Here is a 16,199-nt window from a genome sequence, read left to right on the forward strand (position 1 = left end):
TCTCTCTCTCTCACACACACACACACACACACACACACACACTTACCATCTTTATCACAACGTGAAAATGACTTTTAAAAAAACAATTACATTAAGCCAAAGAAAATGGCAACTGCACACTCCAGAGAAATAATTTTTGATTTCTTATTCTCCTGTGAAATAAAAAATATGCAAAAATTGAGTGAGCAAAAAAGAACGGCAAGGAAAAAGAGGGGAAACAAAGACTCCCTCGAGAGCCTTTAGATTTATTCATGCTTTTAAACACTTGACATTCCATCACCCTCTTGTCATTAAGGCTTTATGTCCCTTGGCCACATCCACACAATAACTAGATAATTTCTTCCAATGAGAACAAATATGTTACTGTTCTTGTGGTCTTGCTGCTGACTAGTGAGGGACTTCCATGATCAGTGGCTAATAAATGTGCTGAAGGCTAGGCGGCCCTGAGATCAATGTGCTGCTGATTGTACAACTGGGTCGTTATATTATTGTCTAGATGGAGGAGAAAAGAGGCCACTGGGTAGGCCAGTCTTTCCTGTCTACTGACTCCATTGTAGTTACCCATTCGTATGGATAGCCGAGGGCTGGAGTGACAAGCCATCAGCCAGGCAGGAACAAAACTCCAGAGCACAGTCAGTCTAAAGAACATCAGCTTTCATTCACACGTTGTCAAAGAATGCTAGATGTGATATGAGAGCGCACATCAATTCATGTAGTTTTTAATCAGCCCATTATTTGTTTGACATCTGTAAAATGCATTGAATACATGAATTACAACTCATTAATGTAACACAGCAATGAATTAGCGACTGAAAATCATTAGTCAACTCTGACATATATGTCAAACCATCCGCTGTGATTGGCTAAGTAGTGATAAACACAGCTATTATAAGCTCCCTTTAATCCTTTTTACACTTTAAATCAATTGACAAAATTCCCATGTTATAATAAACAGCCCAAACTGGTATTTCATACTAATATGACATTGCCCCAGCTACTCTGAAAAGGTGTAAAAACAGATTTATACGGCGACTTGATGATGTTAAATAAGTTTTCACCCTATGCTGACTAATCTCTCTTCAGGCCATCGTTTTTACAAATGCCTTCTTCTCTTGATTTGACCCTGTACCCTCAATTCTAAGTGGAGAGGAGCTTCAAAAGCAGGGTGGCTTATAGTGGGAACGTCTTTTCTCTCTGCCGAGAGCACGTTTTTTGCAAGCTGTGTCCTTTAGAAGTCCAAAGTCCAAGCACAGATTTTATTCAGGGGAGATTTCAGAAGTGTCACATTGGGCCTTATTGCCATGGAGTCCTTCGCTCATCTACATGTCTCTTGTGGATGGAAGAGATAAAAAAAAAAATTACATCCAGTTATTGCTGCAGTAGATGAAATCTTCAGAGAGGTTGATTTATGTTGGTATACAGTCTGCACATTATAGAGCTAAATTACTTTTTAGGTTGCATCCATGAAATACCTCTATTTTGTTACAGCTACAATTACACCTTAATAACTCCTACACTGAAGGGAATATGAGAATTGGAATGAAACTGTGGCTGTTCCACAGTTTTGAACAGAATATGCATTTCTTTCTCCTTTCTTTTGTTTTCTGTTTGTCCACACAAGTATTTTTAGCACCAATAAAACAGAACAGGGCTGACTAGCAGCACAAACAAGGATCCTCAACCGAAGCAGTGAGAAGACTGCCTCACTCGACTTGTTTATAGCACAGAAAAATTGTATTATGGGCAAACAAATACACAGACAGGCCAGATGCGGCCCAATCCCACAGTGCTGAGGTAGGTGTGCAGCATGATGCTGAAGCTGAAATTATTGCTGCCCTGGAAAATTCAGGTTACCACTCTGGTAGGTTATCTATATTCACAGTATGTTTTATACTATCTTATTGGTCCGAAACTGCTGCCAGCTCAGGCTTTGAGATACAATGTTTTGTTTTCTCCTGTCGTATAAAGAATTTCCTCTGTAAAAGAAAAGTAGTACCAAAAGACGTATGTAGATGGCAATGCCAAAGCTAAGAACCCTATAAACTCAGTTAAATTCAGTTTATAAACAAGCATGCCTACCAAGATGGATAAATCATCTCCATGGCCTCAAAGCCCTAAACACAGAACTCACTCACAGAAACCACTTTATTATCAGTATGTAAAACATACTGGAAATGGTTTTGGTCATGTGCACAAGCAATAACAATGCACAAGACAAAGAAACAGCAATGCCAGCGTGCCTTTTCATATTGCTGTTTGAATATTGTTGTTTCTGGCAGCAGTATATACAGTGCAAGACAGCCAAGAAATACAAATATGCTGTATAAACAGTGCAGTATGCAGTATGTGAACAGAGCCAGCTCCAGAGTTAGGGGCCTAAACATTCAATGTATGGTTAAATGGAGTTAAATAAACAGATGGAACCATTTATTAATCTGTTAATTAATTTAATTCCCTGCATGGTATCACCTCATGAATCCCTTCACATCAACAATTTCCTGTTCAATTAGACAACCAACATTGTAACAATAACACAAATTCATTCTAATTAAGTGTAAAATCATGCCCACCATTAATACAGAAGATAACAATTTCAGCTTGTTATCCTCATATATTGACAGCACCGCTGAGCAGGTCATTGTAAATGCAACTCTATGTGATTGTTTCATTGATTTCCCTCATTTCAATATGGACTACAAATTGCATCATTGCAGCTGAGAATGTCTGTTTGTGTGTGTCTGCTTCAAGCTCCACAGTACAGATGCATTTTGGCTTCAGACACGCTTTACAACCTTGGTGAAAATACATCAATAACAAGGTATCCAAGGACTGAGACATCAATTGCATATGAGTCTGAGATCAATAATTAATTTAATATAACACCACAGTTTGAGATCCGTTACTGCCCATTAGTGTCTTAAATAGGAACCATAGAGATGTCATTAAGACACATTAGTCATGAAATGACTATGCAAAGCCAATAATTCCTTAGTTGTAGTTGGATGGGAGTGAGTCATGAAACATTCATATGCTAAATAGGCTTTCAAAAGAACTCTAACCACATTATTATATAGTAAAGAATCCAAATTTGTAATAATAACACAAATAAATCTGAATGAAAAGATTTTGAAGTATGAGTCCATTTTTTTTAATATAGCCCAATATCACAAATCACAGAAAGAGTTAGAAGGGGAGGATATTGCCACCCTGTTGAGGAACAGCACTGCAGTATAATGTGGTAGCATGACCTTGTTATCCCGGAGTCTCAATGTGAGCTCCAACACCATTAATGGCATGATACTGTGATCAATCACACCTTATAATAAGAAGGAGGTGAACCTTGTCTCAGTCCTTCACCTGATTCTCTCTTTTACCTGCATTTCTGTTCTATTCTTTCTGTCTGCTTTCTGACACATGGCTGGTTTTTTGTACTGCAGTGGGTTTTAGCAATAAGTCGATATTTTTTACCCCACATTTTTGAGTTTATGGAGATGCTGGTGTCATTTTGAGATCTAGAGCAACCTGTCATAGCTCTTCAGACATACTGGGGCTTCCAGTAGCAGGTCACTTAGATTTTGTGCTAATGACAGCTTGGAAGGAGAGAGGACACTCAGCAAATTTTGTAGAAAAAAATGGATATTCAGAAAGAAAGAAAGAAAGAAAGAAAGAAACAAACAAACAAACAAACAAACAAACAAACAAACAAAGAAAGAAAGAAAGAAAGAAAGAAAGAAAGAAAGAAAGAAAGAAAGAAAGAAAGAAAGAAAGAAAGAAAGAAAGAAAGAAAGAAAGAAAGAAAGAAAGAAAGGAATGTTCAAAATATCCTTTTAACTTACCTGTACAGTGGACTGTGAATGTATTGTGTTTAGCTGCACACTAGAATTTGCTATAAAAATTCAAATTAGGGTATCCAACTTGGGTAAACTTTCTCTGGAGAAATGATTCTGCATATTCTGTGTTTTCAGCACACAGACAGAAATGTGTATATTAGGTATATTTAGTGTATTACTCAAGAAGAGAGACAGAAAAAGGATTACCCATGTAATCACATAATCTCTTTTGACAAAATCTCCACCAGCTCTAAAATAAGCCATTGTACAACATCACAGATAATCTGATCTCCAACTGAATGCACACACTGAAATTCCTTTAAGTACACTGTAAGAATTCCATTTAATAAAGCACATTGCATGCATGAGTGATCCTGAAATCATTACCAAACAACATCCAACAGGTAGGCACGGATATTTCCTTTATTTATTTATTTGCTTGCTTGCTTGTTTACATATGTGTTTAATATTTCGCAGAGCCTCTGCTTTCTGTCCTGGCACACAGAAGAAAGAAGGACCTGTGCAGAATGATAATCTCCGCAGCTGTTGAGCACGTTTGGAGGAGCACTGAATAACACACGGGTGGATCACTGGTCATCTATCATCATTGCTGGACTGTTGGGCACAACCTTATCAAGGACGACATTCATGTTTACACATTGGAAATTACCTCAGATGAATATCTGATATGGCTTCCTCTGGTGTATTACTACACACGCTTCACTGATAATAAAGTGTTACTGCTATAGATTACATCAGAGAAAACATTTTCTTAAACCTGTGACACAATGTCATGAGGAGAAAAGAACACAATTGCATCATTCAAAATACTTTTAGTTATGATTGCATGTAAAAACTAAAAAGAACTACTCAATTAGATGCATTGCATGTATGCATTAGTGAAATGCATTCCCCAAATAGTAGGTGATAGCGTTAGGGTTAAAGTATCTCTATAGGGTTTCCAATCAAATATATGGAGCCTCCCACACATTTCCCATGGTATAAAGGCTATCACGACAGGTCATGTAGATTGTTGATGCTAATGATGGTATTGCAAGAGCAAAATAAACATTTCAGCAATTTCAAACAATTTTAGATCGCCCTAAATTATGACTGCATGATTAGAATGATCCCTTCTTCTAAAGTGAGTAAATATGGAGCCCCAAAGGTGTTGAAATAAATGATCATATAAATGATCATATAAACAACTGCTACCAACTTTTAGCTCCTGTTAGCAAGACAAGAGCAATAACAATGTCTAAGTACACAGACAGTAAGTTGACTAACTGCTGTTTTTGTTTAGCTCAGCAAGGCCATTGTGAAATAAAAACTGAATTTTGAAACACAAATTTCTACAATGAAATAAAAATGAACACTGAAAATAAGCTCATAATAATGATAATTAATAGTTACATTTTTTCACAAATTAGTGTGATTCATATGATTATTTTTTTCGTATCACGTAACACTTTGGGGCTTCACAAGTAAATACCATGATTGGACATCAAGCACTGGTCTATTATCTAAATGGTGTAATTGATGTGAGAATATGACTGGCTACATTCCACCAGTAACCCTGCAGTGTTTGGCAGGAAAAAGCCATTGTCTTCTAAGCACTTGACTTGAATCTTCCTCTGAGGTTTGATCATCCACCATATGAAGAAATGAGGAGAACTGGAAGCCCTTAAGGAGAGGTACGCTTCTCTTTTTGCCAGTACCAGCATTCTGCACTCAGGGACAGTATTAAGGTGGACACGTTTCCATTGTGTTTCAGACATTGTGATGGCTGCCAGGACTTGCAGGGACTGATTGGCAAAGAGAGGGGAACCTTTGGATGTGTGTGGGTAGGTTGCAGTAAGAAAACCAATAGGAGCTCCTTTTACTTGAGAGGACACCCACAGACTCTAGTGGGAGATGTTCTGACTGAGCTGCCTACAAAGCTGGAGGTGGAGAGAAGAAAAAAAAAAGAGTATGTAAATGATTTGCCCACTCTACAGAGGACGAACTGTGGGATACTGGGTGTTAAAGAATCTTCTCATATCCTGCTAAGCTTTCTCAAAATAACCCAATTTAGACAATGTTATACAGCACGAGGGAATTTGCCGTTCCCAGGGCCCTGCAGGGAAATCAGTGGGACACTTGTACCTGCATGGCAATGCTTACAGGGATACTAAGCAGGAAACACATTAAACAAGTTAACAATTTGTGACTTTAGTATAAAAGCCAGTTTTCACACAGTGAGCTTTCTTCATAATAAGTGAAAGAGAGTGAAAAACATTTTTGAAAAGCCCATTTTTCTGTACCTTTGTCTGCTAAATTAATATATTTCCAAATTTTTCTAATTATGAATTGCTTTAGGGTATGATATTGCATCATACAAATGATGCTTATAATGTGTTATAATTTAGTGCTGTGATAATTAACAGCAATCATTACAAAAGTTCACAGGATTTAATATTGTGGATGCTGTAAACAATCATGTAATGCCTTTACAACCTTGTCTACAAGTATGGGGGAACAAATTACTAACTATAATATTTATAGAGCTGGTTTCCAATTCAGAAACAAAACATTAACCTACATTTATGGTAGGATATGGTTGCAGAGAAGGTCCTCCCTGCTTTATGGGGTCATTAATATTACAAGTCTCTCTCAACCTATTTGTTTTTCTACAGGTGAGCAGAGAGGTGAAGAGGCACTGACCCACTTCAATAATGAGGAACAATGAGATCCATCCAAAAGCAAGCAAGAGAAGGGGCTTGACCATCCCTTGTGTGCAGTCTATATTTTATTCATATGGATATTAACACTGTGCTGGAGTGGGGATAAAGACAATGATTAATATCAATATCTTGACAAAGGAAGTGTCTCTAAAACGGCTGGCTAATTTGTGTCTTCAGAAACACTTTTATGGAAAAGACAAAAAGCCGGGTGATTAGTTAGGGCTCATTGGTCTCGGAGCTTGGAAACAAATGAGTAATGCTTTATACACCCCATCCCCTTGTAAGCCCCCAACCCCCACCACGCACACACACATACACACACCCCTCTGTCCCACCCAAGAAGTGGTACCAGCGATTAGAGCGCCATTAGTTAAGCACAGGGGAGGTTCAGCTCTGGACTGCACCAGATTTATGATGGCGGGGGCCCACGCATCAGTGACCCTCTTCAAGCTGGCCCTTTGTAAGGTTCCGCCATAGATACAGTTAATGGATGCACACAATGAGCCTCAATGGCCCTGCAATGATGGATCTGGGGCATTGTGAAAAGCTCTACAGACAAACCAGGTATTTTGGATGCCTGTCACCCAAACTTAGAAGTGGGAGGAGTGGGAGAGGAGTGCACACTGCAGAAATGTTGCTGGGAACATTTGGAGAAATATAATTGGGACACAGTATGGTATTCCTGAGTGGGGTTTTAATTGTACATAGAGGGAACAGATTGGATTAGAATCTTTCTAGGGAACTGACCCAGAAGTGTCCACTGAATATGAGCTTATATGCATATATGTCTGCATCCCAAGACTGGGATACACAATGTATACACACATACATTTGCACAAAAGCACACATACTGTACATTCACAACACAGCATAATCCTCAACTAAATTCAAACTTAGACAATAGACTGAATAAAGAACACAGGAACAAACATGTTTAATCCATTATTCTGTTGATGTGAAATTAAAACTTCATATTCAGAACTGATATCCCTGAGACAATGGATATGATGTAATTTCTTGATGTGTGTTTATTTCAATATTTATTGTACAATAATGAGGATGCATTCATGTTTTTCTATTGATGTTGTTGATATTATTTTAGGTTTCAGTGCTTTAGTGAGTTTTAGTGTCCTAGCTGTAAGGTTTTCTCAACTTGCCATGACTCAAATCTTCAGGTAAATATACTAAATGCTAAACACTCTGATTTTTTGTCTTTCTATGTTTTTTAGGATGCTAAATAAATAAATAAATAAATAAAGGTCCAGTGTGTAGGATTAGGTGTGGCATCTAGGTGAAATTGCAGTTTGCAACCATTTGAATACCGCTTGCCTCACCCTCCCCTTCTAAGCGTGTAGAAGAAACTATGGTGGCTGTGAAACTCGCGAAAAACGCAAAAGTCCCTATTTAGAGCCAGTGCTTGTTTTGTCCGTTCTGGGCTATTATAGAATCATGGCGGTGCAACATGGCAGCCTCCATGGAAGGGGACCCGCTCCCTGTGTAGATAAAAACGGCTTATTCAAAGGCAATGAAAACACAACGAATCTTATTTTTAGGTGATTATACACTAATGAAAACATACTTCTAAATATTATATTCCATTTCTGCCAATAGCTCCTCCTAAATGTTACACACTGGACCTTAAAAGGTCCAATCCATGTTTTCGGGCCATACAAATTTAAGTTGTACTCACATATGTAATTGAAATTATTCATTTGTAGATTAAAAAAATATATTTTGTTTTTCTCGGGAGATCATGATAGAAGATAAAAGCTAATTCTAGTGCTTATAAATGCTACTGATGTAAACAAACCTTTAGCAAGATAAGAAAATATTGCCTTTTACAAAACCATATTAGTCAAACCCTAATTGACGTTGGTGAAAAATACACCACCAAAACAGATCCTGTGGCTTGTGTAATAATTAGAAAAGCCTCGAGCTGCTGTATTAAGAGGAAAAGGGTGACATCATACTGTAAATCAGTAAGCATTATTTACAGCTTTGCAGCCTCCAACACAATTTGGCTAACTCTAAAGCACACCCAGTTAACTGCCTGCATTTAATTCCATCACACCATTATATGTTTTTACTTGCCCTTTCCCCATCAGCACCTCATCTCAATGTGCCAGCCATTAGGTCTAATACAGGAGCTGTCTACTTTGCCTCCAATCAGTGTCTAATGATGCTGCTTGTTGGGTTTGGGTGTCACATGTATTTCTCCCTCTACAGGGATGCAGCTCCTACCGGCGATGCTCACTGCAGGCGAGAAATGTGGTAATTATGTGCAAGTAGGCAGATTGTGAACACGATACAAAATGGAGGTTGTCAGTTTGATTACAATGTACAGCGGCGACTGGACCTCTTACATCTGTTTTGTTGTTATTGTTGCTGCCTGTTGTCACGCCTCAGGTTAACTGATAACTGAAGAAATAAAGACTACTGTTTAGTTATGATGCAGTTACAGCTATCATGTCCTGGCTCACTGTAAAGTTACACAATAGGCTACAAGGCTATTGCTTGACATTAGTATGGTAGTTATGATTAATGGTTTGTAACTGCACCCCCCATCCCATCCCATGAACTGCAGTGTCAGAGAAACTTTGTGTTGAGGTGATCTGTTTCACTACAGTGCCCTCCTCCCACCGCGCTCCAATCATTGTACACAGTGTTCTCTTCCACTCAGCAGCTTTGATCATGCTGAGATTGTTTGCTCAAGCCTGTCACTGCTGTCTTTTTTTCCCTTCCAATCATTCTCAATGCCAATAGTGTTGTCCTGAACTCTGGTGACATGGAGAAAAAGCAAATCAACAATGGGACTAATTTGCCAAACAAGAGACACAGAAATGTGTACTGAGAGTGTTGCTAATAATGTGCAATCAAAAATAATTAAACTGCCAGTTAAACTGTGGCTAATCTTTACAAACATTTGGCAAGAAGGTTTTGTGCTATGAATTGGTTTTGGCTTCAGATTCTGATGCCCGTCAAGACACTAAACAAATGTTTGCCTTTCAAAGAGTCTTCCCAAGCATTATGTAAACATAGATACATTGGGTATAATAAAACAGTATCATTATACTACCTTGGGTATTACATTATTTATCATTTGTTATTTCTGATCATTTGAAAGCTGTGAGGCTTTCCAGAAAACCAATTTTAGCATGAATCTCATATTTTCTTATCTGCTCTATATTTATTACATTTTGGGATGACAGGGTAAAGCAAATAAATGCTACAAGGGCTAGATTCACGTTTTCCAAATCGTAACTGCTCTCATATCCATGTGCAATGATAAGTGTATTTTTAATCAGGTTAAGTAAACACCAGCAGCAATCAGCCCCTTCCTAGAGGCATTCTCCAAATGTTCTAGTCCAAGGCACCGGATCAAGAAACGCTTTCTCGTTTGAGATTGCTCTTTATCGTTGCACAGAAATGCTGCTGCCAAAGACGTTCCTTAATATAAGTTCACGGTCACTTTGTGTGCACAGTCTGAGAAAAATACCAAAGCTGGGTGCAACAGACAGCGAGAAGGAAAGAGGAATGACAGACAGAAGGGTCACATTGACTCCACAGCTAATTTCCATCCTCTCCAGTCAAGTATACATGGTGACAGACAAATAAGCTCCTCTCAAATACATTAACACCATAAATAAATCCTCGATTATGCATCCCATTTTAATGTTATGGTGCCACTGTAACCTCATTCAACAATATCTCTCCTTTGTATCCCACTGGGCAATCTCTCCATTAGCCCTGTGATTTGGAGTCTGATGAGTCTATCACTAGTGACAGTGACAAGGAGGTCTCTCATTATACTTCATATACAACTGATATGAGCACAGCTGTGCACTTCAAAAGAATTCCTGGATGTCCTTTTTGCTGCTTTCAGTCACTTTATCATCCAGACACAATGACACCATGTGGACACTGAATTACAAGCCAAGGTGGATACTATAAAAGTGTGTCTCATGAATTATTCTTCACATATATTTAGCCTAAAGAGGAAAATTTGTTCCATTTAACAAGGAAAATATTCTATTCTTATTTTACAGGCCAAGGGAGCTGCCTGCCAGAAACCAGAAAACAAAAATGTAATTTGGTTAATGAAACACCTGGAGCTGAAATATAGATTCACAAGCTACTCATCTGAACTTAAACATATAAATGACCTTTGCATTGATATTATGCCATTAACATTGTAAGAAACACAACCTAGATACCATCTTCTATGAGTTTTTCATTCCACATCAAGCTGCAGGTTTGTCTGACATTATAACTACAGGGCATAAATCAGTGAATATTCATATTTAAAAGCAGGAAATCGATCATATTTCCCCTAAATGTGTGTGTGTGTGTGTGTGTGTGAAGAGGTGTCTGTGTAACAAGAAGGATCTGGCACAGAACATATGGTTGCTCAGCCAGTCATACTTTCACAGTTTGGTAGGTGCCAGAGTACTCAAACTGATTTCTAACATTCCGTGTGTTCCAATTGTTCTCAATTTGCAGCCACTGAAACACAATGAGGAAAGTAAAAAGCAGGAAAATATGTGCAGACAGCACATTATCCTGTTCGTCTATCTTTGCTCCATTCACATTTGTTTAGCTAATCAGCTTAAATTGCACGTAGGGAAAACGTGTATACAGTATGAGCTGTTTGGTACTGAGGTATTCCGACAATCCATCTATCTCTGTCTCTCTGTTTGGCTGCAGCATTGTGCTGACCTGATGCTTCTCCCTGCTGCATAGAGACCCAGTAGAGATGAACTGTAATTCTCCTCCAGTTCACTGGACCCACACTTAAACAGCTAATGTTTAAAAGAGTCCCTGCCCTGCAGGGATCCTGAGGAGCTCACAGGCCCAACTTCTGTCAGGGCTTTTGTTTTTTCAGTTTTTTGGTGGATTGATTTTTGTACCAGAGATACACGGCTACTGCCCTTTCCCCTATATGACATGTACTCCATTTTCAGCTGCGTGTGTGAGACAGAGTGACGTGTGTGTATACAGTATATGTTTTTCATTTTTACAAAAAGTTCAGATTTTTTCCATCAAGAAGTGTCAGAGTAGCATTCTAATATAAATTTGTGCAGCAACAAATGCCACAAAAACAACTCTGCTTTTATACCATATTCCTTACACTCACCTGATATAATGATGTAGCTCTCTGCCAAAGGATGACGCTTATTCACATTCTTGTCGAGAGTTAGGTGAGAAGATCAATACCACTTATGTCTGTGCGGTCAATATGAAGCTACTGTCAGCAGCCGCTTAGCTTAGCACAAAGACAGGGAAACAGCTAGCCTGGTTCTGTCCAAAGGTGACAAAATCTGCACCACTAAGAGAACGTCCTCATTAAGTTGTATTTATGCTGATTTTGTCAGACAATGTTGTGACCGTAAAATAATGATTTGGTCAGCTGTGTCTGCCCCACTCCTTCCCAGATATTGGCTGTGATGCCAACTGAAAAGAAGGTGAAGAAGCCATTTTTAGGTTGTTCAGGTGTTTCACTGTGGACAGATCCAAGCTAGGTGTTGTTCCCCTGTTTACAGTCTTTATGCTAAGCTAAAGTAACGGCTGCTGGCTATAGTTTCATATGTACCATACAGACACAAGAGTGGTATCAATCTTCTCATCTAACTCAGCATTAACGTGAATAAGCATATTTCCCAAAATGTCAAACTAGCTACTCTTTTAATCATAGATATGACACACAACTAATTCATTTGACATTTGATCATGTGTCCAAATTATGACAAAGCTAATATTAAAACTTTGTCAGGAGGAGTTTTGAAATGGTTTTTAGAGGTGAGCCAGGCTAACACATTGCTGCAGTGTGATAATGTGGGAGTGTAAGCTAAGACCAGAGGATCACTGGCTGAGCACTATGAGCTGCTATTGTCTCTTTCGAAAGTGGTTGTGTGTGCACAGAATGAAATTAGCCAGAAAATGAATGTGTATATAGCAGTATAGTCAGGTCACATGAGTGTCTTGCTGTACTGTGTTTGGGTGTGAGTGTGTATATGTGAGTAACTTTATGTCTATATTGTAGTTATAGTACTGGTGCTTTTGCGCAGAAGTGCATGCACAATGATTCTCTGTCTTTCTCTCTCTCTCTCTCTCTCTCTCTCTCTCTCTCTCTCTCTCTCTCTCCCTGGCTGCTCAGCGGAGATCAGCGGAGTGTCACAGGGGAAATAAACAGCAGCAGCTCAGCAGGATGGGCCTAATTAAACACAGAGCCTTAGCACTGCAGCCAGCAAACTACTGCAGCTTGGACCAGTCTAGACCTGTCTGGCCCCACCAAAGACCCGCCGTTGCCATGATCACCGGCTGCCACCGTAAATGAATGCCAGGGGGGAAGAGCTGGACAGCACCTATAGAAGCTCATCCCTGCTCCGTGCTGCAGCTATACAGTACAGGGCTGGGCATTACCCAGTCAGCACAGCAATGAGGTTGTCCTGAGGAAATGGACCAAAAACTTTGCTTTTTCATCTTCTAGGACTGGAAAAGCATAATTTAAAGCAGAATGATAACTTTGGGGCTGAGGAACCTGTAATATAGCTTTGCCAAGTCTTTAAAAGTTCAGGAAAGGGGTTAGAATTGTTAAGCCAAATTAACAAAGCCTTCATACTGTGGGAAAGTACTGTTTTAAGAATTTGGATGTTATAATTAAATCCTTAAATTATGCAGCCACACCTTGTCCAAACCCACAGTACTTTAGAGATCCCACAGTTAGAGATACCAAACATGTCAGCCTGAATTGTGCGGAAATGTGTATAAAGTCTTGGGTTTGAATATATCACCCAGTTTAAACATCATATAGCTTCAATGAAGAGTTGGAACAAGGTGATGCAGAAAATATATGTGATACTGTAGTGTGGAGTAAGATACATAATAAGATAAAAGCTACTTAAGGGGAAACTAGAATTACCGCCTTGCGGTTGTATGCCTTCGCCAACCAGTCAAGTTGCAGTTTACATCCATGTCTGTCCAGACTCATATAATATATGTAGTGAAGACTTTGAAGTAATTTAATAAAAAGTATTAAGTGTATTTTTTGGCAAAATGGAAGTTATCGCTATCTTGACATGTATGATTCCAGTGAATAATTTCCAGTGAGAAACATGCTGTCTTCACTTAGATACTGTTTTTACAGAGGAGTACAAAGTCTTTTTGCAGTACATTATGATGTCACAGTGAAGCTGACCTTTTGGATATTAAATGTCATTGCTTCATAATTTTATCCTATTAGACATTTGTGTGAAATTATGTCATAATTAGCTTATGAGTTCTTGAGTTATGGCCAAAAACATGTTTTGTGAAGTCACAGTGACCTTGACCACCAAAATCTAATCAGTTCATCCTTGAGTCCAAGTGGAAGTTTGTGGCAAATTAGAGTATTTTACAAAATGTCCCTATTCAGAGTGAGAGTTATATTATATATATATTATATTGATAAAGTATTATTACTGATGCATTTATGTGTAGGCAGCATTTAAATGTTGTAGATGGTTAAGATGAAGCTACTTTGTAATTGCTTTATATACTGTTGGCAGTTTATTCTATAAAAATATAACATCGTATTTAATAAGCTGATTCAGGTTTTGTATGTAAAATATGAACATATTTCCCCCTGAAATGCAGTGGAGTATTAGTATTAAATGTCCAGTATGTAGGATTTAGTGGCATCTAGCAGTGAAATTGCAGTTTGCAACCATTTGAATACCGCTCGCCTCACCCTCCCGTTCCAAGCGTGTAGGAGAAACTATGGCTGCGAAACTCGCAAAAAACGCGAACGCCCTATTTAGAGCCAGTGTTTGGTTTGTCTGTTCTGGGTTACTATAGAAAAATGGCGGTGCAACATGGCAGCCTCCATGGAAGGGGACCCGCTCCCTACGTAGATAAAAACGGCTTATTCTAAGGTAACGAAAACACAACAATTCTTATTTTTAGGTGATTATACGCTAATGAAAACATACTTATAAATATTATATTCCATTTATGCCAATAGCTCCTCCTAAATGCTGCACACTGCCAATAGCTCCTCCTAAATGTTAAGTAGCATAACATGGAAATATTCCTCAAAAGTACAGTAATTGAGTAAATGTCCTTAGATACAATATATTCCACCACTGCATAATATCTTAGAAGTCAGGGAATTCTTTTTTATATCCTTTACTTTAACAAGTCAAAAGCTATTATATCTGACAAAAATGTTACATGGTGTAATTCCCACTTGCTACGTCATGAAGCTGGAAGAGATGTTTCACAGGCTACTTTCTCCCACCGGTCGATGAGCAGAGAAACGTTCAGCAAAAATGAAATATCTGACCGGTCCTCATGTGATTTACAATACCAGCCTGCAGTGAGTGCTATTCCTGACTGTATTTTTCAAGGTCTCACAGGAAATTACAAGCTTTTGTGAATATTTGTCTGAAGATGTGAACTGAGATGGTTGAGAGTAAGCCAAGTCTCAGCTTAGTCGTAATGCAGTAATGCAGTGTTTCTGCAGCAGAACTCTAAACACTGCACTGAGTCAGGTTTCAGTTCCTCCCTGTTTCCTATAGACTTTCCTCCTTTATTGCATAGTAGATAATAAAGGATGACAGCAGAGATGTTGGTGAGACAGAATAACATGCGGCATAGCGTTTGAATCAGAGCGGAACCCACAACATTCCCTGGCTTGTACCTTGGTCATCTGATCTACTCAGCACCATATTTGCCTGTTCTAACCTTGTATATTTCATTTGACCTTTTGACTCTCATAGTGTCACTTAAAATAAGCAGCTCCATCTCTAGTACTATTCTTAAACCACTTATACTGCCAGAGAGGGAGAGAGGGAGAGGGAAGAAGCTCATTCCCAGTGCGATGTTTATCTGACATTTCCCACTGGCCAGTGATTCAGTGGGCTGTGATTGCTAGCAGAACACAGCGGGCTTGCAGGGGCTCTCCCAGCTTTGGCTATAGGGCACCACTTACTGGATGCTGCATTCCTGCATCCTCACTCACACAAGAGCTAATTATGTAGTAAATATTCCACCAGGATTAAGAGGGGGTATTTGGACCCATTCACGGTCCTTGTTTCCTGCATCTTGCATTGTGTGTGTATTTGTTTGGAATGCATTCATGTGCATCTGTGCTTTTATTGTCCTGGTGTCTAAAACCGGGGCCAAAATGATTTCTAGTCTCTAAATTAATAATTAACCATGATCATCAAATGATTTTTCCTCCCAAAAAGCCCTTCTTGAGCACTTAGACAGTGATTAAGACACAGAAGAGACACACCAGTAAATAACAAGGTGGCCATACAGTGCATTGCACACAGTGCAGCTGTCTCCTGCATACTAACCTTGTGTGGAGAGATACTGACAAGTGTAGGCTTCCACTATGGAACTGTAAAAGTTACAGATTGATGATAATTATTCCAATTATTCCATATATATATATATATATATATTTCAGCTACTGGCTTGTGCTTCAGCTACTGGCTTGTGCTTCAGTGCATTTTTTTTGCTTCAAAAAAGTAGCATTTCTATCTGTGCTGTATAATGAACTTATCTCTGAAAATGGATTTAGGAGAATAATATGTGCTTTATGCTTAAGAAATGTTCATTCACCAGAATGTTTCATCCCCTGATAGGTAACAAGATGTATGGT

The sequence above is a fragment of the Siniperca chuatsi genome, linkage group LG13, assembly GCF_020085105.1.
Source record: "Siniperca chuatsi isolate FFG_IHB_CAS linkage group LG13, ASM2008510v1, whole genome shotgun sequence".
Classification (NCBI taxonomy): Eukaryota; Metazoa; Chordata; class Actinopteri; order Centrarchiformes; family Sinipercidae; genus Siniperca; species Siniperca chuatsi.